Genomic DNA, 15298 nt, shown 5'->3' with positions numbered 1-15298 from the left:
AACAGCTTTTCCTGTACCTCAGTCTGTCAAAGACGTCCGGAGTTTTGTGGGGCTCTGCTCTTATTTCAGATGGTTTGTGAAAGATTTCGCAGCAATCGCTCGACCCCTCACTGAACGTCTGAGGAAAGACGTGCCTTTTACGTGGGGTTGCCCTCAGGCTGCCGCATTTTCACGCCTTATCACGATTCTGACCAATCCACCGATCTTGGCCCACTTTGACCCGTCCGCACCTACAGAGGTCCGAACCGATGCCAGTGGTTATGGGATCGGCGCAGTCTTAGCGCAACGACAACACGGACACGACCGCGTTATCGCCTACGCTAGCCGGCTCCTGACAACTGCAGAGCGCAACTATTCGATTACCGAGCGCGAATGTCTTGCTCTCGTCTGGAATGTTTCAAAGTTCCGCCCATATTTATATGGCAAGCCCTTCTCAGTAATCACAGACCATCATGCGCTGTGTTGGCTTTCGTCGCTCAAGGATCCTACTGGCCGGCTCGGTCGTTGGGCTCTCCGACTACAAGAATATCCCTACACAGTGACGTACAAGTCGGGATGCCAACACCAGGACGCAGATTGCCTCTCTCGCTACCCAGTCCAAGACCCGACCTCTACGTCTGATACTGACACCGACGCCTGCGTCATCTCTGTTTTTCCACTGGTACATGTCGCCGACGAGCAGCGCCGTGACCCGTCCTTGCGTGTCATCATTGACCGCCTGGAATCGTCACTTGCTGACAGCTCCCTTCGCTTATTCACACTTCAAGATGGCGTACTCTACCGCCACAACGTTCACCCCGACGGCCCAGCATTACTCCTTGTGATCCCTCAACACCTTCGCTCGGCTGTTCTCCACGAGCTTCACGACCTCCCCACTGCCGGTCACCTCGGTGTGTCACGTACCTACGACCGGATCCGCCGACGCTTCTTTTGGCCAGGGCTTGCTCGCTCCGTTCGAAGATACGTAGCTGCGTGTGAGAAATGCCAGCGACGCAAGACACCGTCGACGCTCCCTGCTGGGTACCTTCAACCAATTGACATTCCCGCGGAACCATTCTTTCGGGTTGGTTTGGATTTACTTGGTCCTTTTCCTCTTTCTACCTCTGGGAACAGGTGGATCGCTGTGGCCACAGATTACGCCACGCGCTACGCCATCACCCGAGCGCTCCCTACAAGCTGCGCCACAGATGTTGCCGATTTTCTTCTACGCGACGTGATTTTATTACATGGAGCTCCGCGACAACTTCTCACAGACCGTGGCCGGACATTCCTGTCGAAAATTATCGTGGACATCCTGCAGTCCTGTGCCACGAGGCACAAGCTATCCACATCATACCATCCGCAAACGAATGGCCTCACGGAGCGTCTTAATCGCACTGTCACAGACATGCTCGCGAAGTATGTGTCTTCCGACCACACTGACTGGGACCTCGCTATACCGTTTGTCACCTTTGCGTATAATTCCTCGCGCCACGACACAGCTGGTTATTCGCCATTTTTCCTTCTGTTCGGCCGAGAACCAGCACTGCCTCTCGACACAAGCCTCCCTGTTCACGCAGCACCCACCAGTGAATATGCACTTGACGCCGTCGCCCGCGCTGCCCACGCAAGGGAAATTGCCCGTGGCCGCCTTCTGCACTCCCAAGAGAGTCAACGGCGTTTGTAGGACCAGCGACACCGCGACCTGCACTTCCCACCTGGTTCTTTGGTGCTCCTATGTTCTCCGTCGCGTCAGGTCGGCCTGTCAGAAAAACTGCTGTGTCGTTACACAGGCCCCTACCGAGTGATTCGTGTCGTGACTCCCGTCACCTACGAGATCGCCCCTGACGCCCCATCTGCTTCCCAGTCCAGTGATATCGTGCACGTTACACGACTGAAGCAGTATCACCCTCCCAGTGATGACATTTAGACGCTCCGGGACGTCGCTCCTGCCGCCGAGGGATTATGCTACACGCGTGTGGTACTTGGTTGTTTGAACGAGGCGCGCGGGCGCCTAGACGAAGAGGACGAACTGCTCTGGGCTCTCGAGCTATCGGCTGATCTGGCCAGCGCTGCAGCTATCATTTGTAAATATACTTGTAAATAGTCTCCTGTACTTAATCCTTCGTTCGCGTAACAATATTTGTCGTCATAACTCGCCATATATGTTAAAAAGAAAAGGTTTCCCTGTCTTTCCGTCTATTCCTCTTTCCTTCCGTAAGTACCAGTTTCTTTCTCTGTACCCGCTGTCAATCACGTATCACGGTTGAAGTACACGAAGCTACTGCAGCTAAGCACAGATCCTAAAAGCAGTCACTTTTGAATGCGCTGTATTGTTCCCTAATGGCAAAAGTAGGCTTCGTCCTTTTTCTGAAAAAAAGTCAGACCAAGTAGTGGTGTCAAGTTTAGGTTGAAAGACCTGCTCTGTCCTATGAGCCTTAAAACTTCTTCAGGTGCAACTGCAAAGATGACAGCTACCAAGGATCCTGCATCATGGCCTTGCTCCCTTAGGAAAGCATAAAGAAAATACACTCCTAAACTACCCGCTTCCCTGCACTCAACTTCGTTCTCCTTACCGCTAGTATAAGTTCTGGCCGCCTTTCTGTTTCTCCCCAAGGCAAAATCATGCCGCCTGCTGAATATCTCACACGCGGCGAACGAAGGACAGGAAGCCATAAAACAGCGGGCATCCCTGAAGAACTAGAGAGGGCACCTACGCGCTTCTGATTCTATTTCTTTGTTCACTGCAGCGATGCGTCACACAAAGGCAAAAGTGCAAACACACCAACATATTCCCACGTATGCAGCATATGCGCTCCTTTGTGCCATGAAATGCGTTCATCTTCGGCCGAGAGAGCTTCCCAAGGAAGCCACACGCTGTATAGCGACAACTTGTCATGAAGCCCGTAATCGTTTGTTATTCGCGACGTCGGCGGGACTTCAGAGTTCTAGTTTGTGGCTCTTTTTTTTTTTCCTTGACTCTTTCGGGACGCCTCTGTTTCTTGATAGCTTTGGTAAATGTAGAAGGTGGGTATAAGTTGGCGCAGCTTCGGCAGCATGGTGGGAAGTTCTACACTCACAATTTCCTTCAACCAATGGGTCACAGTTACTTCCGAGAATGCGTCGATAATCGGTTGAATCAAACAATATTACAGCAGAAAGTAAGCTGCGTTTTCAAAATGAAAAAAAAAGACGCCTAGAGAAATTCAGTATTTTATGTTCTCGGTTGAAATAAAGAAGGAGACTAAAACGCGGAGAATGAACGGAACAGTATTCGAAAAATATATAGCAAGAAAATTGCGTGGAACCCGCAAAACATCAAACGTGGAGAAAAAATCATCGTGTGGGAACCTCAGTGTCCATGCTACAAAAGAAAGGAAGACTAAGGTTTGTAAGGTCGCTTGCAAACTCTGCGAAGGGGAGCTTAAAAAATATGGGCATTACATAAATACCGTTAATTGTGAAGCTGTGCGATAGCATACTTATATATTTCAGCAGTATATATTTTATATTATTTGTATATAGTACAGAGGTCAACACTCATGTCTAGAACGACGGAACGTCGTGCTCGAGATTGCACGAGCGACATCTGCAGTTTGACATAGGCCACATCTGAGCATGCGCGGCCCCTACGATGCGCCGGCCTTGCATTTTTATCCTTCTTTATCGCCGCGGCTTCAACAACTGCTTTGGCCGTAAAAAGCGCTGTCAACGGCGTAGCGCAAAAACAAAAACAAACAAGCAAACAAAAAAACAATAAAAAAACGCAGCGAATCGTTCTCGGCGCCCAGTGCAAGTTATGCTTTAAGCTTATTCTTATTGACAATGTTCACTCACGAAACGCACAAGGAAATGCCTCCGCTTACTACTCATGTATGTTGTGCTTACATTTGACAGCGTTCTTGAGGTACCTACTTGTGTTGATTTCAATAAATCTCAAAAGTTCAGCATATCTATGCAGCATTTTTCTGTATGTGCGATCGAAACCTACAATTATTAGCAATTAACGTGGGTGGGTTGACGACCAATAATTGATGAAAGGAGGTTTGTAAAATTCACTCCTAACAGACGGCAATGAAGGCAATGTGTTATGCAAAATCCATGGCGCGATGCGCGAGATATATGTGCGACGCAATGGTGGTATGACGATGCCGCGAACTGAGAAAAAGCCTGCAGTATAAAGGCGCGGAGCAGGGCGACTCCGCGCGTTTTTTTTTTTTTTTTTGTTTTTTTTTTTTGGCGTCGCTACAGTGTTGACAGCGCTTCTGCCGGCCAAAGCAGTTGTTGCAGCCGCGGCGATAAACAAGGAGAGAAAATGCGAGGCAGGCGCGTCATTGGCACCGCGCATGCTCAGATGTGGCCTATTTCAAGCTGTAGATGTCGCTCGTGCAGTCCCGAGCGCGACGCTCCGTTGTTCTAGACATGAGTGTTGACCTCTATACAATATATTACAATGACCTCAGGTCCAACGCGCATGGTGGCGCGAATCATTCGTGATGCGGTGCTTTAAATCTTACAAACCTCTTCAATCGCTGCGAGGCATTCTGCAGCATAGCGATTAGTCGGCCCAGCATAACATGACATTGGTCTGTAGTTTACTACTGCACTGTCTCGAGGATGGGCAAACTTCTTCCTAAGCGAGGTAGACGTCCTGAGAGCTGCGCGCGCTTGTGTCACGGGCGAGCTTGTGTAATGTCATTCACTGAAACGACGTTTCTATAGCTCGCATCTCTTACAAACTGGTGATTTCGTGTACACTGTGACGCAATCGCGTACGCTCACCACACTTCAAGTTTCCAGTTAGGCACCGCCAAAGTTGATCAAGTCCGCCGATTGCTATAAATAAATGCGTGAACCATGGTGGGATCGAAGCTCTGTCTTTAAGCACAGCCGCCCAATGGTCTAACCATAAGGCCACGATCGCACGCATTCTTCCCTCGGGCCAAAGTTGCTCATTGAAATGTCTTGCATGTGCCTCGCGCGCCAGTGGCATGATCACATTCTTATCCCGTGGCAGTTAGCACTTTCGTAGTGAACCAATAACAGCGCGAAAGGACAATCGCGAAACGAGAAGACGACGCACACATGGCTGGCTTTGAATTGATGTGTGTGCCGTCTTCTCGTCTTGGTCTCGTCATTTAGAGTTGTCATTAGATCACTACGACTCAGAACCAGCTAACCCACCAACAAACCTCAACATAGTGTTTTCGGATGCTGTGTTAGACTGCATGGTCTTCGGGATCAGGCATATTGCTCCTCAAGTGGATACAAACAAGGTGGGTGAGGTTCGTCTATAATGGTACCGCCATAAAATTATTTACCTAGAACATGTTAAGAGCATATAAAATGATGCACCGAGTTGTTTAGTTTTGGTATAAAGAGAAAAAGCACAGAGCGCAGGAACAATAGAACACACTTGCAAGTATGTATCTTGCATGAGAGAATGTGACAGAGTAGTTTGGGACGAAGATTTACGATGAAATTTTCATCCACTTAAATCGCAATATTTTATTGACCGTCTTCGTAGTCATCTGTTAAAGCTATTATTGTAAACACATAGATTACCGATAACCCCTCGAATAAGAACAATTACTTTCCCTCCTTAACAGCAGTATCTGGTCCCATTGATACGATGCCCGTCATAACAGGATGAGGACGTAGCGAAAGTTCAAACTCGCTTACACGTGATCCATCAATGGGTTGGAAATATTTTTTGGCAGCATTATCTGCCGTACAATTGTGATAAACCTGTGATAAACTGCTGAATGAGGACAAACCGGTGATAAAATGGGAATAAGAATAACTGTGCCTTACGCCACAAATGCCGGAGATAATGTTTTAGACGGAGTACTTACACAACATTTATAAATTGTAATTTTGTGCGGTAAGTTAGATACCGAGAGACCTAAACCCCAGAAGAAATACAGTGATATTTCTTGCTTACACTTTCTGTGTTGCCTCATCTCCACTTGACTTGTAAGAACATGAACCAATCAGCCGTGTAAGTTCGGTTCCAGCCGTGTAAGTTCCATTCATTATTACAACTTCATACATACTCTGTGCTATTAAATTGCAATGCCATCACTTTGCACAGCAATCCCAGAATCTTAAAAGTTATATTGAAACGGGTGAGATTATACAGAAGAGGGAGCCTACAAATTTTCAGAATTGCTTGTAGGAATTAAGACTCGGTAATACGGGGTGGTTCTGAATGGAAATTGTAAGTTATAACGTAAGATTTTAAAGCATAATAATGTTATAAAAACAGTGTATCCGTGTGTCCGCGGTACTCCTACAAACTGCCTTCGCGGGAAAAGTCAAAATTTGTAGGCCTCGTCAGCATTTATTGTTGTACTACTTAGAGTGAAAGTGGTTGCACACACAACGGCGTCGCGCAAGTCAAGACTTCGATTTTCGCCAAATACCAATGCCCGTTTTTTCTATAAACACAAAGGTTTCGGCTGATTTTGCCAGCTGCCAATTAGACTGACATTAGCCAATGACGTTGAATTGAATTGAGGGTTGGCAGACTTGCAGGTTGTAATATTGCAGGTTGGCAACAAGCTGACTTTTCTTATTCGCGCTCTTTCGGAAGGTGATTGTTAAAGTTCAAGGGAGAGATATTCTCCGAATGCTATCTAAACGTCAACGCACCCCTCGTTAAGCTGTGGAATTCATTTGTACTTTGCACCCTTAGGATTATGCACTTGCGATAGTCTTATCTTATAAAGATCATCCCTATGACATTGTACACAAATCTAGCATGATCCAGTATTGTCACATGCTAATCAGTATTCCTCGTCGATATGCTTGTCGTGAAGCTTGCGATCTGCCTTGAGCTCTGTTCTAATTTTGCTATCTAGTTCACAGCTTCGGATGAGCTGCGCTGCACATTAGGCCTACTATTTCTCTTCTTCAAAGAGCTAGGACTAACATTCATGTTGCAAACAAGAAAAGGTTAAACTGTTCAAAGCCAACATAAGCCTGGCTATAAAAATGCCCCATGACTATATTGTCAAACAATTGTCTTAGGGCACTTCATGGCTACAGAAATTCCACCTGCTGAACATGTTCTCATGATTCGAGGACAACAGGAAGGACAGAGAGAGAGTGACTACAACTCCGTACAACTTTAAAACATGGCGCGAAATGATAGCCAAATTTCTACTAGGCTTGTAAGGGTCCTACATTCTAAGACCCCCACACCAGTGGTAATGTATTAGAAAACGGACTTTAAGTGCACTTCACTTTACTTAACGTTGATCAATAACGCATATTTCCTTTCATACTGTCCATATTCAATCACTGTATACGAGGAAAGTGAGGGTTACAACGGCACTTTCAAGGAAGAAATGCTAGAAGTAATCAGATGCAGACGAGTGCTATGAATAACGTAGCGTAGAGTGGGGTGCAATCACCTGGAAAGCGAGGAAACGCCATAGCCGCTAAGCAACCCCTGTGTTTTAATTCGTGCCTTGACAGAAAGAGACACCACAGGAGGAAAACAATAGAGCGAACCAAAGAGAGCTGTAATGGCGCAATTAGTGTATTGTAGTTGGCCTCCACCAACTAGTTTCACAGTAACAGGACACTGGTATTTACAATAACTGCAAATCGAACTGTTGCGCGATTCAAGAAAAAACTGCGAATAAGAATCACATATCGACCCGCCATACGGCATAAGGAGCAGCAGTTCTCACTAACACACAGGACAGTGCACTGTCCCTTAAAATGCAAATTGTGTCGGGATGACTCGACAGCCACGCCGAGGAAAGTAAGAGGGCTCTTCCTTGCTCATCTAAAAAAAAGGAGTCTGCGGCTCCTTATTGCACGAGATTCGAGAGCTTGAACATTACGCTCCAGCGCAAGTGCTCTTCGTTTTCATTGTATAAGCGCTAAGTGATTTCTGTCTTCATCAACGCCATACTAATCAACCAGAGCTCCGCGGAAAGAGATTACCGCGCGAAATGTGCGGATAAAAGTGCGGCGAAACGTATTTCTCCGTCCTCGCCGACGATATCTATATACTTTCTGCGGTGACCCAGTGATGGTAACGAAAACGAAAGAAACAGTATAAAGAATAAAAGCCTGCTGATGAACTCATCTCAAAATAAAAGTTGATCGCCGAGCCCTGATGTGAATTTATTGATTTTCTATTAGGAATGGCGCCATGAGCGTGCTGTTTACGGAGCACGAGTAAAAACGGGAGAAAAAAATTGCAGGACGCTTAAGCTTGGCCTTTAGGAGTAGAACGCGATAGCGTTATCGGGACCCGTTCGCATCGCATCGTTCGCAACCGTCAAGTAGGCTTCATTCACTGCTACACAGAACGTAGGAAAGCCAGCTTACAAATACCAAGCTTACATTGATCCCCTTAAAGTCGGCTTCACTTTAAACAGAAATACGTTGCTGGGAAGACGTTTTTCCTGGTGCAATATGAGTCGTCTTATATTAAAATGTTAAGGCCCTAGGACCTTTTCTTCATTGTTTTATGCATTGTTTGCTATTGCCCCGACGCGCGCGCATGTCCAAAAAACGTATGTGTCCCTAATTTGACCTGCCGAGGATGCCAGCGCCATCTGGATAAGATTTTCGCAAGTAGGCTACCCGAGTGAGCCGGTGTTTTTATGGTAGAAATACTGGCAAAAGAGGTCTGTGTTTGAGTTTCCTCGTAACAGAATTATGTTTTCTCGTACATTGAAATACCAGTCCGACGCCACCATGTCTGTAGGTTGTACCTAAGTTGTACTTTACCATTTTTTGGACGGATTTCACTGTAATATTTATTTTTGTTCACCAAAACCCTGCACCACAAAGTAGTGTCTGCGCGGTCGAGGTGGTTCGGAATGATTTTCTCCTGCACTAACACCTTGTGGATGCGGTGGTTGCGGATGATTTTTTTTCGCCACAGACGCCGACATTCCACGCCGACACCGACGCCGTATTTTCTAGCGACATGGGGCCCTTCGCGTTAAAAGTCGCAGTTTCGCCCGAAAGGCGAAGCATTGATTGCGATAGCAAATTAGTAGACAGCTATATGAAGTAATAATAGTACTTTTATCCGCTGTGTAAACTTGTAAACATATGCAGACTAACTAATTTAACAAACATGGTGCCGCGCGCGCAAAAGAAAACATGAACACATCTCACTCGATGACCGCGGATACTCGCTGTCAAAACGCTAGAGTGAGGAAGCGCGACGGCAGCAGCGAGCGAATTGACCTTCGTGCTGCGTCTCGCATGACCGCGAACTAAGCCGCGAAAACACAGCGGGCGGCGGACTGTGTCCCCGTCGCTGATGGCTTTCAAGCCGCGCGAGGCCGCCCGGGCCGGCCGGAGTGGAGCGCGCCCCTTTCTCTTAAAAAAGTCTCCGCAAGGTGTGAGATTGAAATAACACCTCGTAACCGCATCCTACAGACTTGGACTTCGTCTTCAGACGCTCGTATTCGTAGCTTATTCCCGGATGACATGTTAGAATAACATGCGAGCAGCAACATTAGCTGAAGATCTTGTAAAGATGCTTTCGAGAACCGCTTCCTCAAGCCTGCAGTCTCGGCAAAAGCCTCATCACATTACAGATATCTGTACAATGTGGACCACGATTTGATGTGATCCTTTGTTCCCATTTAAGGACACGGACGTATAGCGCGACTACCCATTTCCGGAGGTGCTTCACTGCTTCTGTTTGCGCTGTAAGTTTAAGTTTAGATTCATTGAGGTAGATGTGGTATCGTCACTCTCCACTCTTAGCCTGCTTGTGTAGGGTCTCCCAGCTATTATGCAGGAAGCTTAAAAAGAACAAAAAAAAACGTATCAATCTATACGAGAATAAGACCAAGTGCATAGTGTTCCGGAGTCCAGTTCCCGGAAATTAGTTACATAATTATATAGAATAATTGTAATTGTTTATTAAGAACAATTAGCTAACCTAATGATTGTTCCAGATGTCAAGATTCCAATTAGATAATTGTGTGGAATCGAAAGGAAAATCAAAAGGAGATGTTTCGAGCAAGGTTTCTACGTTGCATGTTCATTTCTTCTGGAGACGTCCGCTAAAAAAAGGACAAATACTAGATTACCACGCGCCCAGACGAACAAGAAAGCAGCGCCATCAAATACTTCAGTTGGGCACTATTTATTCCTTATTGACTTATTGGTGATCCACATGAGGCCCATTACGGGAAAGCCAACTTACCGGCGCTGTAATTTTCCCACTTTGTTTTTCTTTTGATGCGCTGGTTTTCAGGCCAGGACCTTGCGTAGCCAGGCAATCCTATAAGGAAGAGAGGCAGCAGTTATTTGTAGACCTAATGGACTTTGTAGTCATTACGCTAACAGGAGGCTGTTCATGAGTTTGAGGGATGGCACACCTTTTAGCGTTAGTTACCGTAACTATGTAGCGGAAGCCACGGATATTTAATACTTTAAGAAACGGCTGCAATACTCAGCGCTTCTTGTTGCTTCTCAAGTGCTGAATAAGAGTATAATGTACATGAGTTTTGTGGGTCTTACTAGAACCAGCTTAGAGGACCAACCACATGGAAGATGTCTATCCTTTCTCTTCCTCTCACCCCCCCCCTCCCCAACGGCATCACATATCGCACTTCTTCAAGAAACTGTTTGTGTTGTGTTTGGTTTAAATAATTGCACATAAGCAACTGCGGATATCATGCGCCAAACACAATTCTTCAAGGAACTAATATTACATCTGTTGGTCGGAAATAACGACACGCTGCGACTATCCGATGGAAAATGAGTGGGTCGTTCATGCAGGTGTTTTTTTTTTTCTTTTTGCGAGCTCTTTACAGGATACACAGGAACGTGTGCGTTTTCGATTTGAACAAATGGGCCCATAAAGAACACAAATTTGCGTGCACATTTGTAAGCTCGCCTCGCAAGCTGCATGGCGCTACGGCGATTTCACTGGTGCACCTTTATCAATTTCGGTGCCCACGGCACTTGCTCTAGGGCGATCGGCGTCTCGAAACGAATGATACTGAAAACGCGTTTTGGCAATCGCAACGTGTCAAGTCCTCTGGGACTTTTACAACAGGCATCCGAGTGTGCGCCGTATACCGATCGTCTTCGGCGCTATGCAAATTACGTGCCACACGTGATCCCTTCAGAAGATTTCCCTTTCTTTAAACGCTGCGTAGAACTCTCGCATTCCAGTTCGCCAGGCGCGTTAGCCCGCGGTGCGGGCTGCCGAGCATGCGGTTTTGGTATTTCCACATTTTCGTATCTAGACACCCATTCAGAGTACGCCCAGTGCTGTCCAGTTCTCAAAAATTATTTTTTTACACAAGTGCTCGATGCACTTTCAGGCTGTCTACCATCAAGGAAAACGCAGAAAACCAAGAATATTGTGAGAAATTTTCAATTCATAAATATTCAGGGGGGGAAACGCGAAATTCTGACCGCGGTTGCTCTGAGTAACAAAATATTGTACCTACAATATGTATGTGGTGGTGGTGGTGTGCCAGGTTTTCACCTTGACCTACGCAATCCGCATATAATGGTGTCTTTCGCTTGCTTTATGAGCGTAAAACTGGCCACGTGGTTGCAAAATCAATAAATACTGTATTAAGGTAAATATTACAAAGCATTTCAACTCACAGTTTAGGGGTAGTAGTTCGTGCAAATTATGGGCTGGCATAGTAATTTCGCGAGGTACAAATGGCTATTTTTATTTTCCCACTGAACCTCCAGTGTAATAAAGTGTCAGGGGATTTTATAAGAATCGATAGGGGTGACCTGGAAAACATTTGGGAATTTGAAAGCGCCAATGCAGTAGGTGCCCTAATTTGGGTTTTATTGTGTATTTATTTGGCCTGCAGTAAAAATTGTTAAAATTGTTTAACTTTACTTTCCTTCTACGTTTTCCTGTTGAGCTGTTCGGTAAGCTCGTCGCCAATAGCCACATAAATTATTACTGCATGAAACATTTGTTCACATAATGTGCTTATTGTTGTTAAACAAATCACTTCAAGTGGCCAGTAAACCAGTTGAAGTTGCCGGTCATCTACTGTAAGTTTCCCGCCCGCCATCACACACTACTACGTTTTCTGCTTCGTTGTTTTTCAGAGCAGCTACATCCTAGAACGGCCTGCCCTATGACATCGTCTCTATCGCTTCATCATCTCCTTTGCAAGCACGTGTAACTTATCTTCTTTCATGTTAAAAATTATTCGCTGTTTGTTTTTCCTGTTCAAAATGTAATCCCACTCCTTGGGTAGCACCCCCTGAAATGGCGGCCTTTAGGGAATAAAACTGACCTGAACTGAACTAATAAATGCTTGTGATTTTTAGATGCTCAGCAATGAAGTAAAATAGTCTGTTCTCACGTTGATTAAATCTTAGACTTTCCATAAAAAATAACCTTTTACGTTTGAGGTGCACAGGATTTCGCCTTTGTCGTTGATGTCACAGAAAACAACCTAACACAGTCGTAAGTCATCAAGACAAACAAAAGAAAACTGCTATGCGGCTTTAAGAGGAATGGTGGAACTTAATTTTATGCACCTGTTTAACAAAATCTGTTATGCCATCTCTCTGCACACAAAGCCACGGCCATGACAAAGCTATTGAGTTATTTATGTGCCTTCTAGCTTCATCGAAAGGAGCTGCGAATTCATGCGGAAGATTAGTGCTGGTACAGTGGAGTATAGAACCTTTCCGTTCGCTTGCGAGACTGAAACAGAAACTTGGCTTCTGTACTGATAAATAGCACCCGATATGGCGTTATTAAGGGAAAATTATGCAAACTGCGTTTGAGCGGAATATAATGCTTAACTTATTACCGTTTCAAAGGCAACGTGTGAAAATTGACTTTTATTTTTCAGGCTGCAACAACTAAATCCATGAGAAGCTTCTGATGGAATCTAGTGATAGTTGTCCGAAGTTTCTCCCTAACAAAAAGTCAATGTAGTAATTCTTACATATCGCTTCTTTGGGTTCAATTCGATTGGTAAAATTTCTGCGAATTTTGATATCTATAATAACCTGCACATTTCCGTGACCTCCAGCCTCTGACCTCATCTATTGCGACAGATAGGTTTTCGCTCTTCTAAAGTAACAGTAATTGGATGGATGGATGGAAAACTTTAATGAACGTCCTGAGGTACGCGACTCAGCGCGCAGCGGGCCGCTCCCACGTTGGGACAGTCAGGCCATGCCCGACCGCCGCATCATGGGCCCTCTGGACAGCCCATAGTTGCGCCCCGGCATCGGGGCTCTTGATAGCGGAGAGCCACTTGTCCTCATTTATTTGTTCCGTGCCTCGTAACGAGGGGCAACGCCAGAGCATATGGTCTAAGCTAGCGAAGTCATTGCAGTGCCTGCAAGAACTACTGGCATAAGTGTCGGGATAAAGCTTGTGTAATAAAGCCGGGCTGGGATACGAGCCTGTTTGCAATAATCTGAGGGTCAATGCCTGTTTGTTGTCTGAGGGTCAATGCCTGTCAAAGTAACAGTAATTATAAATTTTCCGTTGCGTACCTTTGATTAAAGGAGAAATCAGGCATATATACGTCGACACATGCATGCTACACATCTACACGCTTCATTATATTATGTAGGGCATCATGAGGATTGCAGGGATAAAACAAGGAAGCTGTATAATTTAGATGCACGTATAGTGATGTGTTCCATGAAGGGGGAAGAGTAACACGAGAACAAGGTGAGAGCAGGAGCCAACGTTTCGACAAGTGGCAACATATGCACACAAAGCACACGAAACAACATACGCACACATATAAAAAAACAATAACAAAAACAAAAACAAACAACAACATATGCACACATATGCATACGAAACAATGTACGGCGCCGTTGTTATCACACTTCCCCATGAAGGGGGGAAGTGTGATAACAACGGCGCCGTACATTGTTTCGAAGTGATGCAAACGCGGTGAGACAGGGCAAGCAATAAATGAGAACAAAGTCGATTATAGGCCGCCCAAAAGCAATCCATACTTATTGAATGACTGAACATCAATGATGAGAAGTTATTTGCCTCATGCGATCCTCAGGAATTGTAGTCCTGCGCGAAAACCGCTGCTACGTTGCAACATAATCATCGAAACAATCTTCACGATCATTTCTCTGTCTTACTAGAGCCTCCAATAAGTATTTCTACCCCTTATACACTCGAGAGAAATGAATATGTGTTCAAACGCGAATACTGCATCCTCGTATCGAATAAGCATGAAATAGCAGGGACTATTCGATTCCTATTCGAAATTTCGAATTTCCCAACGGCCCCCTACCAACGAAAAAAAAAAAAACGTGCACGTGGACATCTACAAACACTCTGATGCAAATGGCCCCGTATGCCGCTGAATTAATTCATTAAATTCGGAGATTTTAGGTGCAAACATATTTTGACAAGGGCCCGTAGTGGGACCGACGTGCGTCCTCAATTATGCGATTCATTGGGAGAACAGTCGGCGCGCGCATGCGGGTTGAGGCGCAGTGAGAGCCACAGCCGACATCGGCGTTTGAGAGTAGGTAGGTGGGAGTGGGACGTGTGAGGAGAAATGTACCATGTGACCAAAGCAATCGACGTCCCACCATTTTCGGCAGGAGAGCGGCAAAACACGCGTGATCGTCTTGTAATCTGTCGGGCGTAACGCTGTCACCGTTTGCGGCCACGTACTACATACTTTTGTGCAGCACTGACGCATCCCACAACGTTTCCGCCGGGAAGATCATCTGAAACTGCAACTTGAATCTGAAGTTGAGCTCGAGCAGCTTTCGCTGCTGTCACCGTCGAGCGCCTCAAGCACTTCAGCAAGGCGAAGACGCTTTGCTGCCGCTGTCCCCCGCGCATCCGACGAGAAGCAAGGCGGACTAGAAATGCCAGGATGTGTCGCTAAATCGCTGCGAATGTCGCTCGTACCACCGACGTCAAAAACAGCGGTGCCAAAACACCAACTACGCTTGGCTGGCGCCATTGCCGCCGCGCGCGCCGGCTGAAGCAAAATAAAAAGAAATGAGGAGGATATGACGGTTTAAGCCACGTGACTTCCTCCGTACTCCGCTTTTCAGGCGAGAGCAGTCCGGACTGCTCCCGGCTGCTCTCGGCGCAGCGAAACTGCTCTTGTTCTACCACTGGATGACGGCTCTGCCACTCCTGTTCGACCACTGAAACATGTCACCTCTGGAACGAGCACTTTCAGCGTGCTTTTGAGTGCTCCTGTTCTCCCAATGGAATTCGCCATAAGTAACCGAGCGTTCTTTCATTTCACCCTCATCAAAATGCGGCCGCGACTCCCGCTGAACATTCTGCATGAAGTTACTCCGCATTTTGTGCAAGGTA

At 46.1% G+C, this 15298-nt stretch overlaps 1 long non-coding RNA gene across 1 annotated transcript in view; it reads right to left on the bottom strand.

Annotated features, from left to right (window-relative positions):
* Positions 1-15298, bottom strand: part of LOC125941387 (uncharacterized) — a 343657-nt gene that overhangs the window by 247339 nt on the left and 81020 nt on the right. The window contains exon 2 of the long non-coding RNA XR_007464228.1: positions 10175-10252. This is a non-coding gene — a long non-coding RNA (uncharacterized LOC125941387). The remainder of the gene's footprint in view (positions 1-10174; positions 10253-15298) is intronic.

This window comes from Dermacentor silvarum, chromosome 11, assembly GCF_013339745.2.
Source record: "Dermacentor silvarum isolate Dsil-2018 chromosome 11, BIME_Dsil_1.4, whole genome shotgun sequence".
NCBI classification, from domain to species: domain Eukaryota; kingdom Metazoa; phylum Arthropoda; class Arachnida; order Ixodida; family Ixodidae; genus Dermacentor; species Dermacentor silvarum.
This window is presented reverse-complemented; position numbering and strand designations above follow the sequence as displayed.